General features: G+C 41.2%; 1 protein-coding gene across 6 annotated transcripts in view; it reads right to left on the bottom strand.

The window, feature by feature from the left end:
• Window positions 1-14,696, bottom strand: part of chl1b (cell adhesion molecule L1-like b) — a 91,711-nt gene that overhangs the window by 57,864 nt on the left and 19,151 nt on the right. The window contains exon 1 of one of the 6 annotated variants that reach the window (XM_020592692.1): window positions 9,090-9,405. The exons of the other annotated variants lie outside the window; for them this stretch is intronic. The gene's annotated coding sequence lies outside the window, so the exon portion shown is untranslated. Of the gene's footprint in view, window positions 1-9,089; window positions 9,406-14,696 lie in introns of those variants that run through there. 6 annotated transcript variants of the gene reach the window in all.

Here is a 14,696-nt window from a genome sequence, read left to right as displayed (position 1 = left end):
CAACATATTCAGATGTCACAGGATATTACAGACAGGCTCACTGATTTACGCAACGCTATCCAGGACCACATCAACAATCATGAAGCATCTGAAGTTGTTGAAGTCGAAAGGCATACCAAAAAGGGACGGCCTAATATAATAATACCAACTGACCAACTTGCTCATCTGCTGGAAATCGGACTGTCGGTTCCTACTATTTCAAGGCTGTGGGGAGTATCTCCTGCCACACTGTTCAGGAGGATGGCAGAGAACAACTTGTCTGTCCGCGGACTTTACAGTTCATGTACAGATGCCGAGCTTGATGAACTGATCATTGGAATTAAGGACCGGAGGCCGCATGCAGGCTATAGATTAGTGAAAGGGACACTAAAAGCACAAGGATATCATCTTGGATGGGACCGAGTCAGAGCTTCAATGCATCGTGTGGACAGCTTGGGAATTCTGTCAAGAATGACTCAGTTGGGATGTGTTGTCCGCCGAACGTATTCTGTGCCCTGTCCCAAGTACCTTGTGCATATAGACACTAATCATAAACTTATCAGGTAACCAGAGTCTGTATCAAATTGAATGTTATTGTTCTTGAGTACAATTAATATAATCAACTTGCACTAGTTGGACACATATATTCACCTTTTATAGTGAAATCAAGTAAACACAACAGCTGACAATTTGAATGTCATTATTATTTATTATTGAATGTCCTATCATTCGACCAACCATGACAAAAATCTTGCTTTGAGGAAGCACAGCTGATCCATTTGGGACAAGATGATCAATTTCTCCTTCAAACATTAGTCATTGCAGTGTTTCCTGAAATAAAAAAAATTATAAACATCGTTTCTCTTTTGGCATATTAGTACTGTACATCTGTGTCAAGAAACTATATGTGCATATGCTAATGACAAACAATAATATTCACTTTATTTGTATAGAAGAACTGAATATCAAACTGATAGATTCTCTTAATAAATACAATTAAAAAGTCATACCAAAGTTCATTTTGAATCCCTGTTTGAGTTTGGACATGGTTGATGAGAGGATGTGGCGGGTCACACCTCTACCTATTGCAGCATCCCCTACACATTAAAAGGAATAATCAGAAACAGGTTTATTGCCAAAGAAGTGAAGGGAAGGGGGTTCACATTATAAGGCATTTGTTGTTGTGAGTTGGTGCATACATAGAACATGGAGCATGAGGCATGACAAATAACATAAGTGTCTGAAATAAGCAGCATAATAAGATAAAAAACTAATGAGATAAAATAAGGTGCAGTGAAATAATACTGTACATTTACTTTTCTTATTTTCAAAATGAATTTACAGAATGAGCTAACACAATGTGCAAGTATAGAATATTCAGAGTGTGACTAAGTAGTGCAGTGTAAATAAACAGTGCAGCCAACCAATGGCATTAACGTTATCTTAAATCTACAGAAAATGTCCATATGTACAGTTGGAGCCTAACTCTCGTTGACTAAAGTACTGTCATGGTGTTTGGTTTGGTTGGGTTGACGTGAAACCTGTCACTACATATAGTTAAATTTGGCAACAAAAAGTTACATTGAGTTAATGCTGGTAGCTAAAGGCTAAAGTTAACTAACTAGTTAACTAGCTACTAAGCTAACGAAACACTGTAAGCATATGATCCTGGTGTGAACAGGACGCATGTTCAGGTTTACTGATCATAAGAGCATGTTACTAAGACAATGCAGGCATGTTGTGATTAAGAATGATCATTAATTTTATACTCACGGGAGAAGATGAGCCAGGCCGACTTTGTCCTGACATGGCTGCTGCGATTAACCTAGTGGCATCATATCGAACCATCCATATATCTAGCAATATATAAAAATTTAGAACATCCACCACAAACTGCTGTCAGCTGGGATGTTCTCTGTTAAAACGTGTTATGTATTAGATATTTTTGTTTATTTTATGTAATGTCCATTTGGAATAGCGTTGTGTAAATACTTTTGTTTGGGAAAATCAGATGTCCGAGTTTTCCACGTGTCCTTAAACGCACCGTGCATTCGTGGATCGTGGACTTTTGAGAGTGCGGAAAAACACTCTCAAAAATCCGTGTGTGCGCGGAAGGTGATTCGTGTGTGTTAGACGATCCACGCGTGCGTAGGTAACAATTTGTACGTACTTTCTAAAGAATTGCACACGAAAAAATTGATTTTAAGCATTTGTAAAATGTGTTTTATGTGCAGTTTGTACAGCACGCATTTGTGTGAACAGCATGACACATACACAAATTGCTTTATACGTGCAGATTGCGCAGCACGCATTTGTGAACCTCATGACACACACACACAAATCGCTTGTTACGGACAAAACGTTAAACACGCATTTGTAACATTTTTGATAGGATTTTATCTCCATACATAACGAACACATGACTGGTCCACAGTGCAGAACTTGAGGAGGGAGGAGAACGGAAGAGAGCAATGTATGGAAGTTTCAGTGTCTGTGGCAGTGCTCTGTAAACACTCTGGGGCCTCAGTATTTCTTGTGTTGGCTGTGACCCTGCTCAGTGGGTCATGCTGGAGCAATTAGCTCAACATAATGACAAAAAAAGAAAAAAATTACAGCAAACATTAGCATTTCAGAGAAAAGGCAGTTTTGCTTTATGCTCATGTAAAACAGAAATGGTTTAACATGAAACACGAATCACAACAATAAAGTCCAGTAATTACAGTTACCGGTGTTGATAAGAAAACTAATTAATGTCAGAGAAGCCGTGTTTGTGGTTAAGCAGTAGTATCTAAGATACTGTACGTGCTCTACAGTAGCTAGTACATTTTCAACCAGCTGTTCGACATCTAAAAAAGAGTTTGTTGTACACAATGGCACCTGAATCCAGCTCTTCTTGAGCTCCAATATTCTTGCTGTTTTTACTCAATAGAAAACACTGAGGTCAAACAGGTCAAGAGATGTAACTGAATAACTGACCAGAGAACTAAAGGGTTTATTTAATTCTGTCTGTGTAACCCTGTAACCCTGTCAACCTTTCAACCATGCATCATGGTAGTGGTATCAACTCTGTGACTATGACCCAGTATTGGCCTTTTTGAACCAACATGTGACCCCTGCCCCACCCACCTACAGTATCACCAATAAGGTTTCAAGATGCCTAGTGTGCTAAATATATACACCCAGCCCACTCAGTCACAATTCTGGTTTATTGACTATACTTCCAACCAAAGATGGGTGTCTCAGAGCTATAAATCATCTAGAGGAATGCCTTAGGCTTTCCTTTATTTCAATCTTTCCCAGATACGGTGACTGAAGTTGCAAAACACAATTTCAAATCAAAAGGTAAGGGCTTTGTGTTAATTGACTTGTGTTTTGTTGGAAAGATTGACCTGGTTAAGAGAGGGAGGGGAGTTACAATCCCCTTAAGACAATATGTTCTCATTGTCCTACTGTGCTGGCCAAAAGCCTTCATCAGCTAACACCATCTTAGATGGATTATGCTCAGACTGTGCTGATGATTTACCTGATTTAATTTGTTCACCCCTGGTTAAACATTTATTGAGAACTAACTCAGCCATCTGGCTGAGGGAGGTTTGCTCATAGCTGAATTGCTGCAAGTGATGATGTCTACAACTGAAGTCAGAAGGTATGGTGCCTATTGGACCTATATGATGCACAGGAAATTTTGCACACAGGGGGGCCCCCCCCCCCCCCCCCCTCAACCTGATTTAGGGACCGCAGGCTGTTCTTAATCCCCGCCCCTCTCAGTAGCGATCACACCATCCTGAGACTGATGAAACTGGCAGGAGGTTAAAAGCTGCTCGCTGTGGGAAGGATAGTATGAACCCTAACCTTACCAAGGATTAGACAGATGCTCTGTCATGGAGGGGGGCCTCAAGAGGGAAATGAAGTGATGTGGCTCAAGTGAAACTTTAAAGCGCTCTCTCCGTGACAAATGTATGGCACTCTGTCAGACACCATCAAATCACTTTTTAATGCAGACCAATTTGATACAAAGGCATTGGAACCCAATTTTCCCATCATCATTTTTGCCTTTGCTACAATAAAAAGCTACAGGTAACCAGCCAGTTTTCAGTTTCAACTTTTTAAAAGCGTCTTAGCAGTGTATTTATGTGTAATTTATATGTTATATTGTATTTGTGAAATGAAAATGAATTTTGTTAATTTTGTTACTAACGTAATGAAACTCAAAAGGCGATGGTGGCTGCAGGTCAGGGTTGGGGGAGCAATGAAGGCTTGGAGGTTGTAGTTCTGGTATCACAGTTTTTGTACTGTTTCACAGTCTGCTGTTTCAGTTCAGAACCGCTGAGACAATCCTGTAAAATACAACATTATACACTGTTTGTGCCAGCCAGTTATTACGTTATAGATTGGTGACATCTGGCAGCCATATTAATTGTGAAACAAGGAAAGGACTAAGTAGAATGATGCATTGTACAGAGGACTTTCACTCAGAAGAACCAAGTTCAACTCCAGTATGTGGCTCGTGCTTTTCAAGATTTTTTGTTCCTAAACCCAACCACATAGTCTGTGTGGCAAAACAACAAAACCATGATGACTTTGTAACCGTAACATCATATTTATGACAGTTTCCAAGACAGCGGAGTTCCAGTACCTTGCTGCTAGCTGTGAGAAGAACAGGACAAACTGACCATATGGGTCATGCAGGTTGGAAGGCTCCTACCAAATGAATGCTAGAGGAAACACTGGAAAACTTTCTCTGACGGTGTCATCATGACGTCACTGACATCAATCAAAGTCAGGTTTCCCACTGAACTTTTAAAAGGACAGAGAGGAGCTGGACTGACTGTTCATTTCTAAAGCCACCCTGACTCCACCTGCTCATAGTGCATTCCTCTCACTGGCTGTGCCTGGCTATGACCAAATCCACCAACACCGGCGGTCACCAAAATTGCAAAAAAAAAAAATATGTTGGACACACCCATATGTGCCCTATCTGCAGTTGAGAACTGCATTTGCATCTGCACCCTATCTCAGGAAAATAGAGTCCTATTTGCTTTAGCGGTTGTTAATATTTCAGGTGGTAAACATGCTGAGTAGTATTTCCTGTCTTGTTGGAACAGGTTTTTGGCTTGGCTAACAGTACACAGTATAATAATCAGTTGCTCAGCCCTACGCCACCTCAGTTCTCTTATTAGTGTTTAAGTTCCAAGAGTCTGTCAGCTTGTCTCAGCATTATTTATACTGCATCCCCAGTCATTGTGCATCTGTCACTGACTTCTTTTCCTTAAACAACACTGGCACACTGGCCTACAACTGGTAATCTCTGTCCCTTTCTACACTCCTATAGTTCAGCCATCTGGTCAGGCATCACATCTTATCTCTGCCCCATAAACACCATTTAAACAACATAAAGAGTACCACACGCTCTACGGAACATACAGTATATCAAGGAGAAATACAACACCAACAAGTTGTTTCCTGGAAAATTCCCCACACTGCTGGACGTGTTGTTTAGTAACAGGGTGGGGTTGGCTCAATCAGAGTTCATTACAGTAGGCTGTAGAACTGGCACCATCTGCTCCTTTCTTACTGGAAGAAAACAGGCTGAGAAGTGCGTGCTTACTGTAGTTTAATATGCAAGCCGGTAATAGGATTAAGCAGATCCTTGTCTTGTCCGGCTGGATTAAAATACTGTGTGTGCTAAAGACCTGCGACGGGAAGGCATCAGCTCTACACGCCCCTCTCACACTGATTCTTATTTCATCATTTGAGAACAATTAAAACAATGACCGAGCTGAAAAGCAACTGACGTGCTGCTTGTGATGTGTGTAATGAGTGCACAGCTTTTAGTTTATTCTTTTTGTCTAGTAAGTTGCTCATTCCACTCATACATCTGACACACTGGCACTCAGCGAAATGTAGAAATTAATTTTCCTTTCTTAAGAGTTTTCTTTTTCTTGCTTAGTCTTTGGAATTTGAAACAGATTGTATTCTGACCTTTGGCAATGATAAGCACTATCAGCATTGTTGCTATGAGCTTGGCAATGCAATTCATCTATTATTAAAATATTTGTGTCATGAAAAAAAATGCAGAAACAAGACGCTAAATGAGATTATGAAGCGGGAGCAATATTAGATAATATGCTTGTCTAATTGAGATTTGGCTTGATTTTACTGCAGCTCAGAATGCATGACAGTTCAATTATCACACCATTAATATTTCAGTGGTCTGCAGCTTTAGCATGCTGAGGGAACTGGGTGTGGAGCTGGGCAGAGGAGTGACAGAGGAGGGTGAGGATGGTGGAATGAGGCAGATTTGGACTTGCTGCACTGATGAACTGAGGTGTGTGATCCCTGTGTTCTATATGAACTTATGACCCCACATGAGCTGTCCTCACCAGGGAGAGAGAGGGATACGCTACTTATGACCTGCAGCGACCCTACAGTCTTATGTAACTACATTCAGCAGAATGACCGTGTCACCTCGTGGCAGTGAGCGTCTTGGAACGTGTGCACAGAATGATGTAGTTCAATGAGAAAAGCGGGGGACACTTTAAAACCACTGCTTTTCATCTTGTCAGTAATGTGTATCCTTCTAAAAGGGTTTCACTTTTTCATGAACTGAGGAGCATGAAGGTTTTCTCCAGTCTCTAATTAGTTGCTCTATTGTGCGTCTGAAAGCAGATTCTTTGTTGCTTTGGATTATGACTTTAATACCAAGACTATTGCATAATTTACATGTATATGATTTGTGAAAACACAAACTGATCACAAGAGCATGTCACATGAGATGGTAATAAATCACTCACAATGGATGTGCACAAACAGATGCTATACAAGTCCTCACTTTGAACCTGGTAATATGTTTAAAGCATAAAAAGAAAAGGTTTCAAAACGTGCACTGCACCTGTCCGCATCACAGCTTAGCGCTTCCCCCCTTTTCCTCTGATCTGCTCTCTTTGAAGTCCCACAGAAGTGCCCCTTGCCCAGGACAATAATCACATTAGTGTGTGATCCTCACTGAGTAGCTGGCAGAGAGATGAATTCACAAGTCGGACTACAGGGAGTGGGATATTATTTTGTATGAACTAACACAGCGTGCTCCTCTCCACGTTCATTCACTTCGTCTGACTGATGCTGGCAATTTCCCCAGATGAAACTGTGCCTCAGCAAGACATGATCGATGGCCCTTATATCCTAAATCCTCACCTCCATCAGACCCCGAAGCAATTCATTTCTGCCAACAACCAAGACTTTCTGATGTCCCTACAGTATACACCTGCAGAAGCAAAACCACATTTTTACAGAAATACCTCTGCTGTTTCATCCATTTTTTAATCCCTTCAGGTGTCTAATATACGTACAGCAAAACCATCATGTCGGCCTGTAAAATGAGAGGTTCTCTGCTGACTGTAATTTGACATTTGAATTTCCTGTTCCATGCTAGATCTGAGCATCTGGATGGTGTTACTCTGGGTAAGCTGTTTGACACAGCTGTCAGATATGCGGCCCAGTTCCTGTGCCTCTCCATCACTTAATAGGGTCGAGCTGAGGTTGTGTTGAGACAAATCATATAGAATGAGCTCAAGACCAGACAGTCAAGATGCAAGATTTTAAAGTGTCACAAGGCTGATTTCTCAGTATTTATACTAAATTCTCGTGGTCTACAAACACACAAACAAAAAAACCCAATCACAATAAATCATTTATTCAGCCACTGAACCATTGAGTGTTCATTTAACCAGCAATAATTTAAATGGTTTTCAAATCACAAATGTCATCAAATTGCAACTTCTGAAATACTGCTCATCAAAGTTGCATTTGCCTGCTATGCTGTTAAAAATCTCTACATTTTAAAAGAAATTCCCTTCCACATTGATAATCAAGGTCTATTGTAGAAACCAGCTAAGGCAAAAGAGAGACAGAAAGCATTTTACTTTCAATTTTACATAATGTATCTTCATTCTTTTTTAACAAGGTATGCAAAGCACTGAACTTTTAATACTAACACTTTTCTAAATGAACATAATTTGGTTTAACTGCATTTACAGTAGCTACAATATATACGACACATTCTGTATTCTTGCTGTTGAATATTTTCCCTTGTACAATAGCCTATATTATATAGCCTATATTTTAGCACATTGACTCACAAATCACCAAGCAACAAGCTATTTATCTCATATTATAAAGTAATAAAGTACTCTATCTATCTCCAGTTGGAGGTCTACAGTAGTGGTAATGTTATCACCTTTACTGTTCCATGCTAATTTGATCTAAATTTGCTTGGCATGAGGAAGAATTCACTTAAGTGCATGTGAATACAGACTGTGTTTAATGAGTGCTCCACGTTTAATAAGTGGAGATTTAGCTGAATGAAGTTGAATGAATGAACTATGAGGCCAGAAAATGTGACTACAGCATCACCCAATTACCACATCATATAATTAAACCCTGCAACATCCCATGGAACAAAACATGATTTACACCAGTTAACTTGAGCAACTGGTGTGCAACTATATGGCTAATGTTGGTTACTGTAGGGCTGTAAATAATGATTATCTTCAGTGAATCAATTAGCAGTGTGAATGTTTTGATGTTTTTACTAGTGAAATATCAGAAAATAGTGAAAAACTGCCTATCACAAATTCCCCTAGCTCACCGAGAGGTTTTGAGATGCCTATTTTTGTCTGATCAGAAATCCAAAAGTCAGATGTATTCAGTTTCAAATAATAAAAGAATAAGAATAATTTTTATAACTTGTGAATTAATCATAGAGCTCGTTTGGCTGCAGCTCGGTCATTGAAAACTCTGAACATGGCCCTCCTTGGCCTTGTCTGATAAAAACAATTGCAAAATGTCGACAGGGAATAAAACATATTTTTATAATTCAAAAAAACAATTCTAGATGTTACATATACCAAACACTTTGCAAGACATTTTTTCAATAATTTCAAAATGTAAATCGTAAGCCACAGATTTTCCTTTTTGGTTTATGAGGAAGAAAATCTATTAAATATCTCCTGGAGTGTCTCCTGAATGTGAAAAGACCAAAACATGCTTAACCTAATTGTGCTGCAACCACTTTACAGGCATCCCCAGATACTACACTGTAGAATACTTACAAGATTTTACTTCATTCTCAGCTCTGGTTCCCATGAGAGGAGTAACAATTTCCTTTCCTGGTAATAACATCCAGAATCAAAAGAAACCATGTGATAGGTCAAATTAAATTTCTGCAGAAACCCAGAGTCCTGAGCCCGCTCTGTGTTGTGTCATACAGGCTGGAGACGCAAAGGAGCAGAGGCAACATAGTCACATATGTTACCAGAGCTTCTAGCCTGGCAAAGACGCTCATTTAGCCACTGACAATCACTCCCACAAAGCCCGATCTAAAGGCTATTCACCGGATCTGTACAAAGGAGAGTGGAGGAATGCAAGTCTCATCTCGTCCCCTGTTCAGTAACATGAAAGACATCTGCTGCACCTGAACGCTTGATGGAACGGGTTTATTTGCAATAATCAACTGACAAAAAAATATGAATGTACTGTATGCTTGGTGGGAGCACAGATCACCCACTGTGAAAAATCTGTTGAGCTTCAGTTTTGCCATAATCTTCTCCTCTCAGACAGTGACAATCTCCTTAATTGCTAATACTGCTGAAGATTACTGCTCAGCATTAGTCCAGTATTGTTAGAGCTTTTGAAGCATGCTGCTCTGTTTTATCTTTCTACTCTAAAAAGGGTATTTGGTTGAAAAACCACTGATTTTTAAAAAATATTTTTCTTGATTCAAGTGGAAATGAATGTCACATGCTGGTGAACAGCGCCCTAACTCCACGACTATAGAGACAGACTTGAGTGGAGGCTGGGTGACAGGTCAGGGGAAAGCTCAGTGCGCAGAGAATGCTGAGACTGTCGATAAGAGCCTTCTACCAGCCTGACTCAAAAACTGCGGTCTCTCTCCCAGGACGTATGAGGGGGAAGGGGGGAAGTGCCCCTAGTCTGGATGATGTATGGTGTGGACCCTAGCCTGAGACTTCGTTTGAACAGGAGAAAGGCAGAAAATGAAAGGGGGGAGGAGGGTCATGCTTGAATTATGCTGATGCGGTTCAGAACTTTGGGAAAGAAAAAAAAAAAAACCAAAGGCATGGCTGCTTGGAAGGAACTTGCATCCACAAAATAAGGTTATTATCACTTGGGCCTCACAAACGCTGACAGTTGGGAAATGGTGCAGGTGAGCCTGTACCCTTATATGACTGGACAGATATATTTAGCTTGTTATGGGTAATTTAAACACATTCATCTTTCTGGGAAATGGAACTGATTTCAACCTGTTATTACTAATCCCTGTCAGTGAATGGTCAGCCTTTTACGTTACACTGATATAAAGTATGTACACATGTAACTTCTCTGCTCAAATAGATTTGCAGAAGTGAATTTGAGTTCTCATTTTATGTAGCTTGAGGTTTTCTCTTAGCAAATTGGGTTTAAAAAGCAGACAGGGAGCATGCTGAAGGAAACGCTGACACTGGGGGCTGAGACTGGGAGCTGCAGGGGGGACAGTGGTCTTTTTCATAATGAGAGCAGTCAGCCAAAGTCAGTAACTGAGAACGCTCACACGCCTCTGTAGCACCAGCGCCAGGCCCTCAGAGCCCATAAGCACTCTTTGAGCTACAACAGGATGGAGCTGCCATTATAGCCACACAAACAGAGGGAAGCCTTATGAACTTTGCACAAATGCTTAGTGCTCCGGGGCTGGACAGCTCTGGAAGACGGGGGAGATGGGTAGGTACCGGGGCGGGCTGCCAGTTCCGAAAAGCTTAGTGTTGATGTTCTTGGGCCAGACAAACCTGACATTGTCCTGGTAACTGCCCCGGGGAAAGCCTCTTCCCCTTTCTCTCCGCCACTCCAGCTAATTCACACTTCCAGCCCTGTTGATTCACTGATTGAGACATGACTTATAGAGGCAAGAAGGCAAACATTTATTCACACTTTGAACCGATTGTGAAAATGCCATAAAGAAAGTGAGAGAGAAAGTGGAAGCAGATCGTGCCACTCAATAAATGCTCATAAGTTCAACTGGCTTACTGTCTGCTGTCACCCACGTTTCACCTTGTCACATGTCCCAGTCTGATGCGGTTTTGAGAATACGCTCTGACTTCACTTGGATAAGACACGCAGACATTCAGTTAAAAATGAAATCATCCACAGCACTCTCACGGAAAAAACTTACAACAGCTTTAATTGATGACACATATCTCCCTCCAGCAACGATGGTAAAAGTTATCTGACCACTGGAAGATGGAGGTCTGCAGCTGTACTGTGTCAGTGGAAGTAAAATAATGCTCTCTTGACCCGCTGCCGCCTTGGGTAAGTCAAGCTGAATGAGAGGAAAGCACAAACAACACCAAGCCCATCCAGAACTAATGCCATGTTGTTCCCCACTGCCTGAGTGGAGAGAAAGAAAAATGCAGGTGGTTGCACCAGCAGTTCACAGCCCCGCTGAAACTTCTAAATGTATCACTGTGTTTCCAGTGCATGTGCTCATGTGACACCCAAAAACGCCCGCCAGCCTGTCAGGTTGAGATAAATGTTGTAACGTTAAAGGAAAATTTTTAGAAATGAGTTAAGGTTGAGCCGTCAATATCCCTGAAGGACAGCCAGATTGCTGAGTAAGCACAAAGACCAGTTTACACTTTTCTCACCATTTGGCAAATATGCTGGCTACACACAGTGGGGAGCTTTTAATTGCACTTTGGGAACATAGCCTGTTTCACCAAAAAGTCGTCTGTTACTCAGTCTGTCAAAAACGGTCAGTAAGCCTCTAACCTGGCACTCACAGATAGAAGCAGGGCAACCTGCCTTTGGCTGATAACGTGCTTCGTTCTCTGCATTCTGAATCAATATGAAAACCAATGCACTTCTGTGTATGGGTTTCTTATAAGTTTCCATGGTAACAGGTGCCCCTATCTGCATAGTGATCACTTTGGCATTGATGGGAAGTTTCCCTGGGTCGATGCATTGTGGAGCTGTTTACTACAGCATGCTACAATATATGATGATGTGTTTATACATTTATTTCTGGTCACAGTTGTCTATCACAGACAAACTGCAACTCGGTTTGAACTCAACAACAACCTGAGCATTGTTACCAGAGATGTCACTGGTGCTGTTTATGAAATGAAAAACAGACAAAATTCCAGCAATGAAATTGCCCACATTTATGTGCATTTCCCCATTATCCATGGCACTTTAATAGTCCCCTCAATTATTTCCAGATCCTTTGTGACAGCCGATTTATTCTGCGCAGCACGCTACAAAGAACCTGTTCAAACAACACATATCTAAAAACGGATAAACCAAAAAACATCCGAGGTGAGCTGCACACATTCTGCAGTTTATCTGAACTATACAAAGTGTTTGATATTGTAATAGTGGTGTAGCATGAAAAGTGTCTGCAAGCCAAGTGTTAAGTGGTTCCAGGTCTTTTAAGTCAAGAAAAACAATTCGCTCATATAGTATGAAGGCAAAGCTGGGGGCATAGGAGACAGACTGTACCAGCCTCAGCCAGACTGTCGGCCATCAGAACATCACAGATGGTGCTCTCAGCGATCATGGCAGTGATCAGGGGATCTCTACTCCTGATTAGCACACCTACTGAACCCAATGTGCACAACAACGTCTGCTGTTCCATCTCTGGCTGCATAACACCTACAGAATATAGGCTTCACTGAAAGTAAGCAATGAACCCTCTGTATCTTATAAGGCTGTGCAAATCACTGTGTAAAATATTCTTGGTTAAATTCAAATGAATGAATATTTGCATGTCAGTAAAATCACAAGCTCAAAATGTTGTAAAAGTACAGTAAAATCATTTTAATCTGCAAGACTAATGCCATTAGTTAACATATTACAAATGTGTCAACCTATTTTGTGAAAAAAAAAGGAGGAGGAATTAATCCAACCACATGAAAGAGGAAATAGTAGACCAGACCCTGGACAAAAGCAGACTGTCCCTGTGCTTACCTATCTTCTCTGCTCATAGATAAGTTCAGATGAAGAGTCCACTTAGAACTCAGTTTAATCATGTTTCCCCTAAAATCAATAAGCTATTTCTCCCAGGTCACTTTTAGCAATGGAAAAGGCCTCTACTCCACAGCTATTTAAAGTGTGTGCACAGCTGAAAGAGAATACAGAGGCAAACATAAGCATGAAAATGAATTCATTAAGACAAATGCATTGTCTCATAGTAAAATGTGTAGGCATGGTAACCAGGCTTGGCTCTGCTTTGAGACGCTGGACACACAGCCTTCCAAATGAGTGGTGGGATTAGCATACACATACTGGCACCCACACACACTGTGCGCAAACATACACTCACATATGTACAGACTTGTTCACACAATTGCACATGCTAGCTTGAGTCAAATCCCACTCTCCGGAGTGGGTGGCTCAGTTGTAATTTAATGAAGAGGCCCTGCAGGCGGGAAGTTAAATGAGAAGATGATCATCTCCATCAGTAGCAGCCCACCTGTCAGAGAGAAAGAAAACACTCAAGGCACTAGCAACGTGTTCTCCTCAATATTATTATGCCAACAAGTAGGATTAATTATTTCCAGAAAACAGGCTTTTTTCCACCTATAGTCCTATGACAAGAGAAAGCACGGTGGATAATTTAGTTACACGCCCACTCATAATAAGCAGTAAGGATCTAATAGCCTTTTAGGGAGCATCCTGCTGGCCACCTCTTCACACACACACAACTCAAGGTCAGCCCTTTAGGAGCACTGAGGCAGAGCAGCCCGTCGCGCTACACAGTTAATCCTGCGGTGGAAAATGTCGGTAGGATCCGTCTCACATGGACGCACAGCAAGAGATGAGGAGGCCGACCAATATTTGAGATGAATTAAATGTGTGTGTGTGTGGAGGATTGGTGCTGTTGCGGGCGAGGCCTCCTGTGTGTGTGTGTCTTTACACAGACATGCTCATCAATAGGTTGGCTGAATAACCTTTTGAGCTTCATCTTCACAACCATTCAGTGACTACATAAAAAGGTCTGCTTCAGTGTGTGTGGGCTTAGAATATTGTCCAGATGTTGCCTCAACAACACTGGTAAATCCTTGTTTCTTAAATGTTTACCACTTAGGGGAAGCTCCTGTGCAACATCACCACACACTTCTTAGACGTCTTTTCTTTTGATAAAGGCAGTGGTGGGAACCTGGAGTTCCGTTATTCTCAGAACCTCTCTTGATAGCCAATTAGCCTAAGTCAGGTGTAGTAGCCCACAGGCACAATTCTGCAAAGGGCATTGGGAGCCGTTCTACCATGCAAATACTCCTTTTCACATCACTTGGTGGATTTGCCTATCAGTGTCTAGTTATATTTTTTTTCCTACATATGTTTCAGCAGCTCCAAGCACAGCACAGGAAACCTAGACTAACTTAAAACTTAAAACAACTTAAAATCAGTGATCTATACATAATTCACTGTGTTTGGAGAGTCAAGAGGCCTCCTGAGGAAGTGCAAGGACTTGACATTTGCCTACAACCTCACACATGACCCAGACAGCTTAATAAATTTCATGGTACCGGAGAAATTTATGGCTGAACATAAAGTGGCGCCTGCTGAGTAGGGCAAAAACAGGTATGTGTCCTCAGTATGTGTAATACTGAACAGGCCATTTAAAAAATTGCTGGTTTCCATCACAGTTTTACAGTTTGCATGTCCAC

Source organism: Monopterus albus, unplaced genomic scaffold, assembly GCF_001952655.1.
Source record: "Monopterus albus unplaced genomic scaffold, M_albus_1.0 scaffold18.1, whole genome shotgun sequence".
Classification (NCBI taxonomy): Eukaryota; Metazoa; Chordata; class Actinopteri; order Synbranchiformes; family Synbranchidae; genus Monopterus; species Monopterus albus.
Note: the sequence above shows the minus strand (reverse complement) of the source record. Positions and strands in the feature narration are given on the sequence as shown.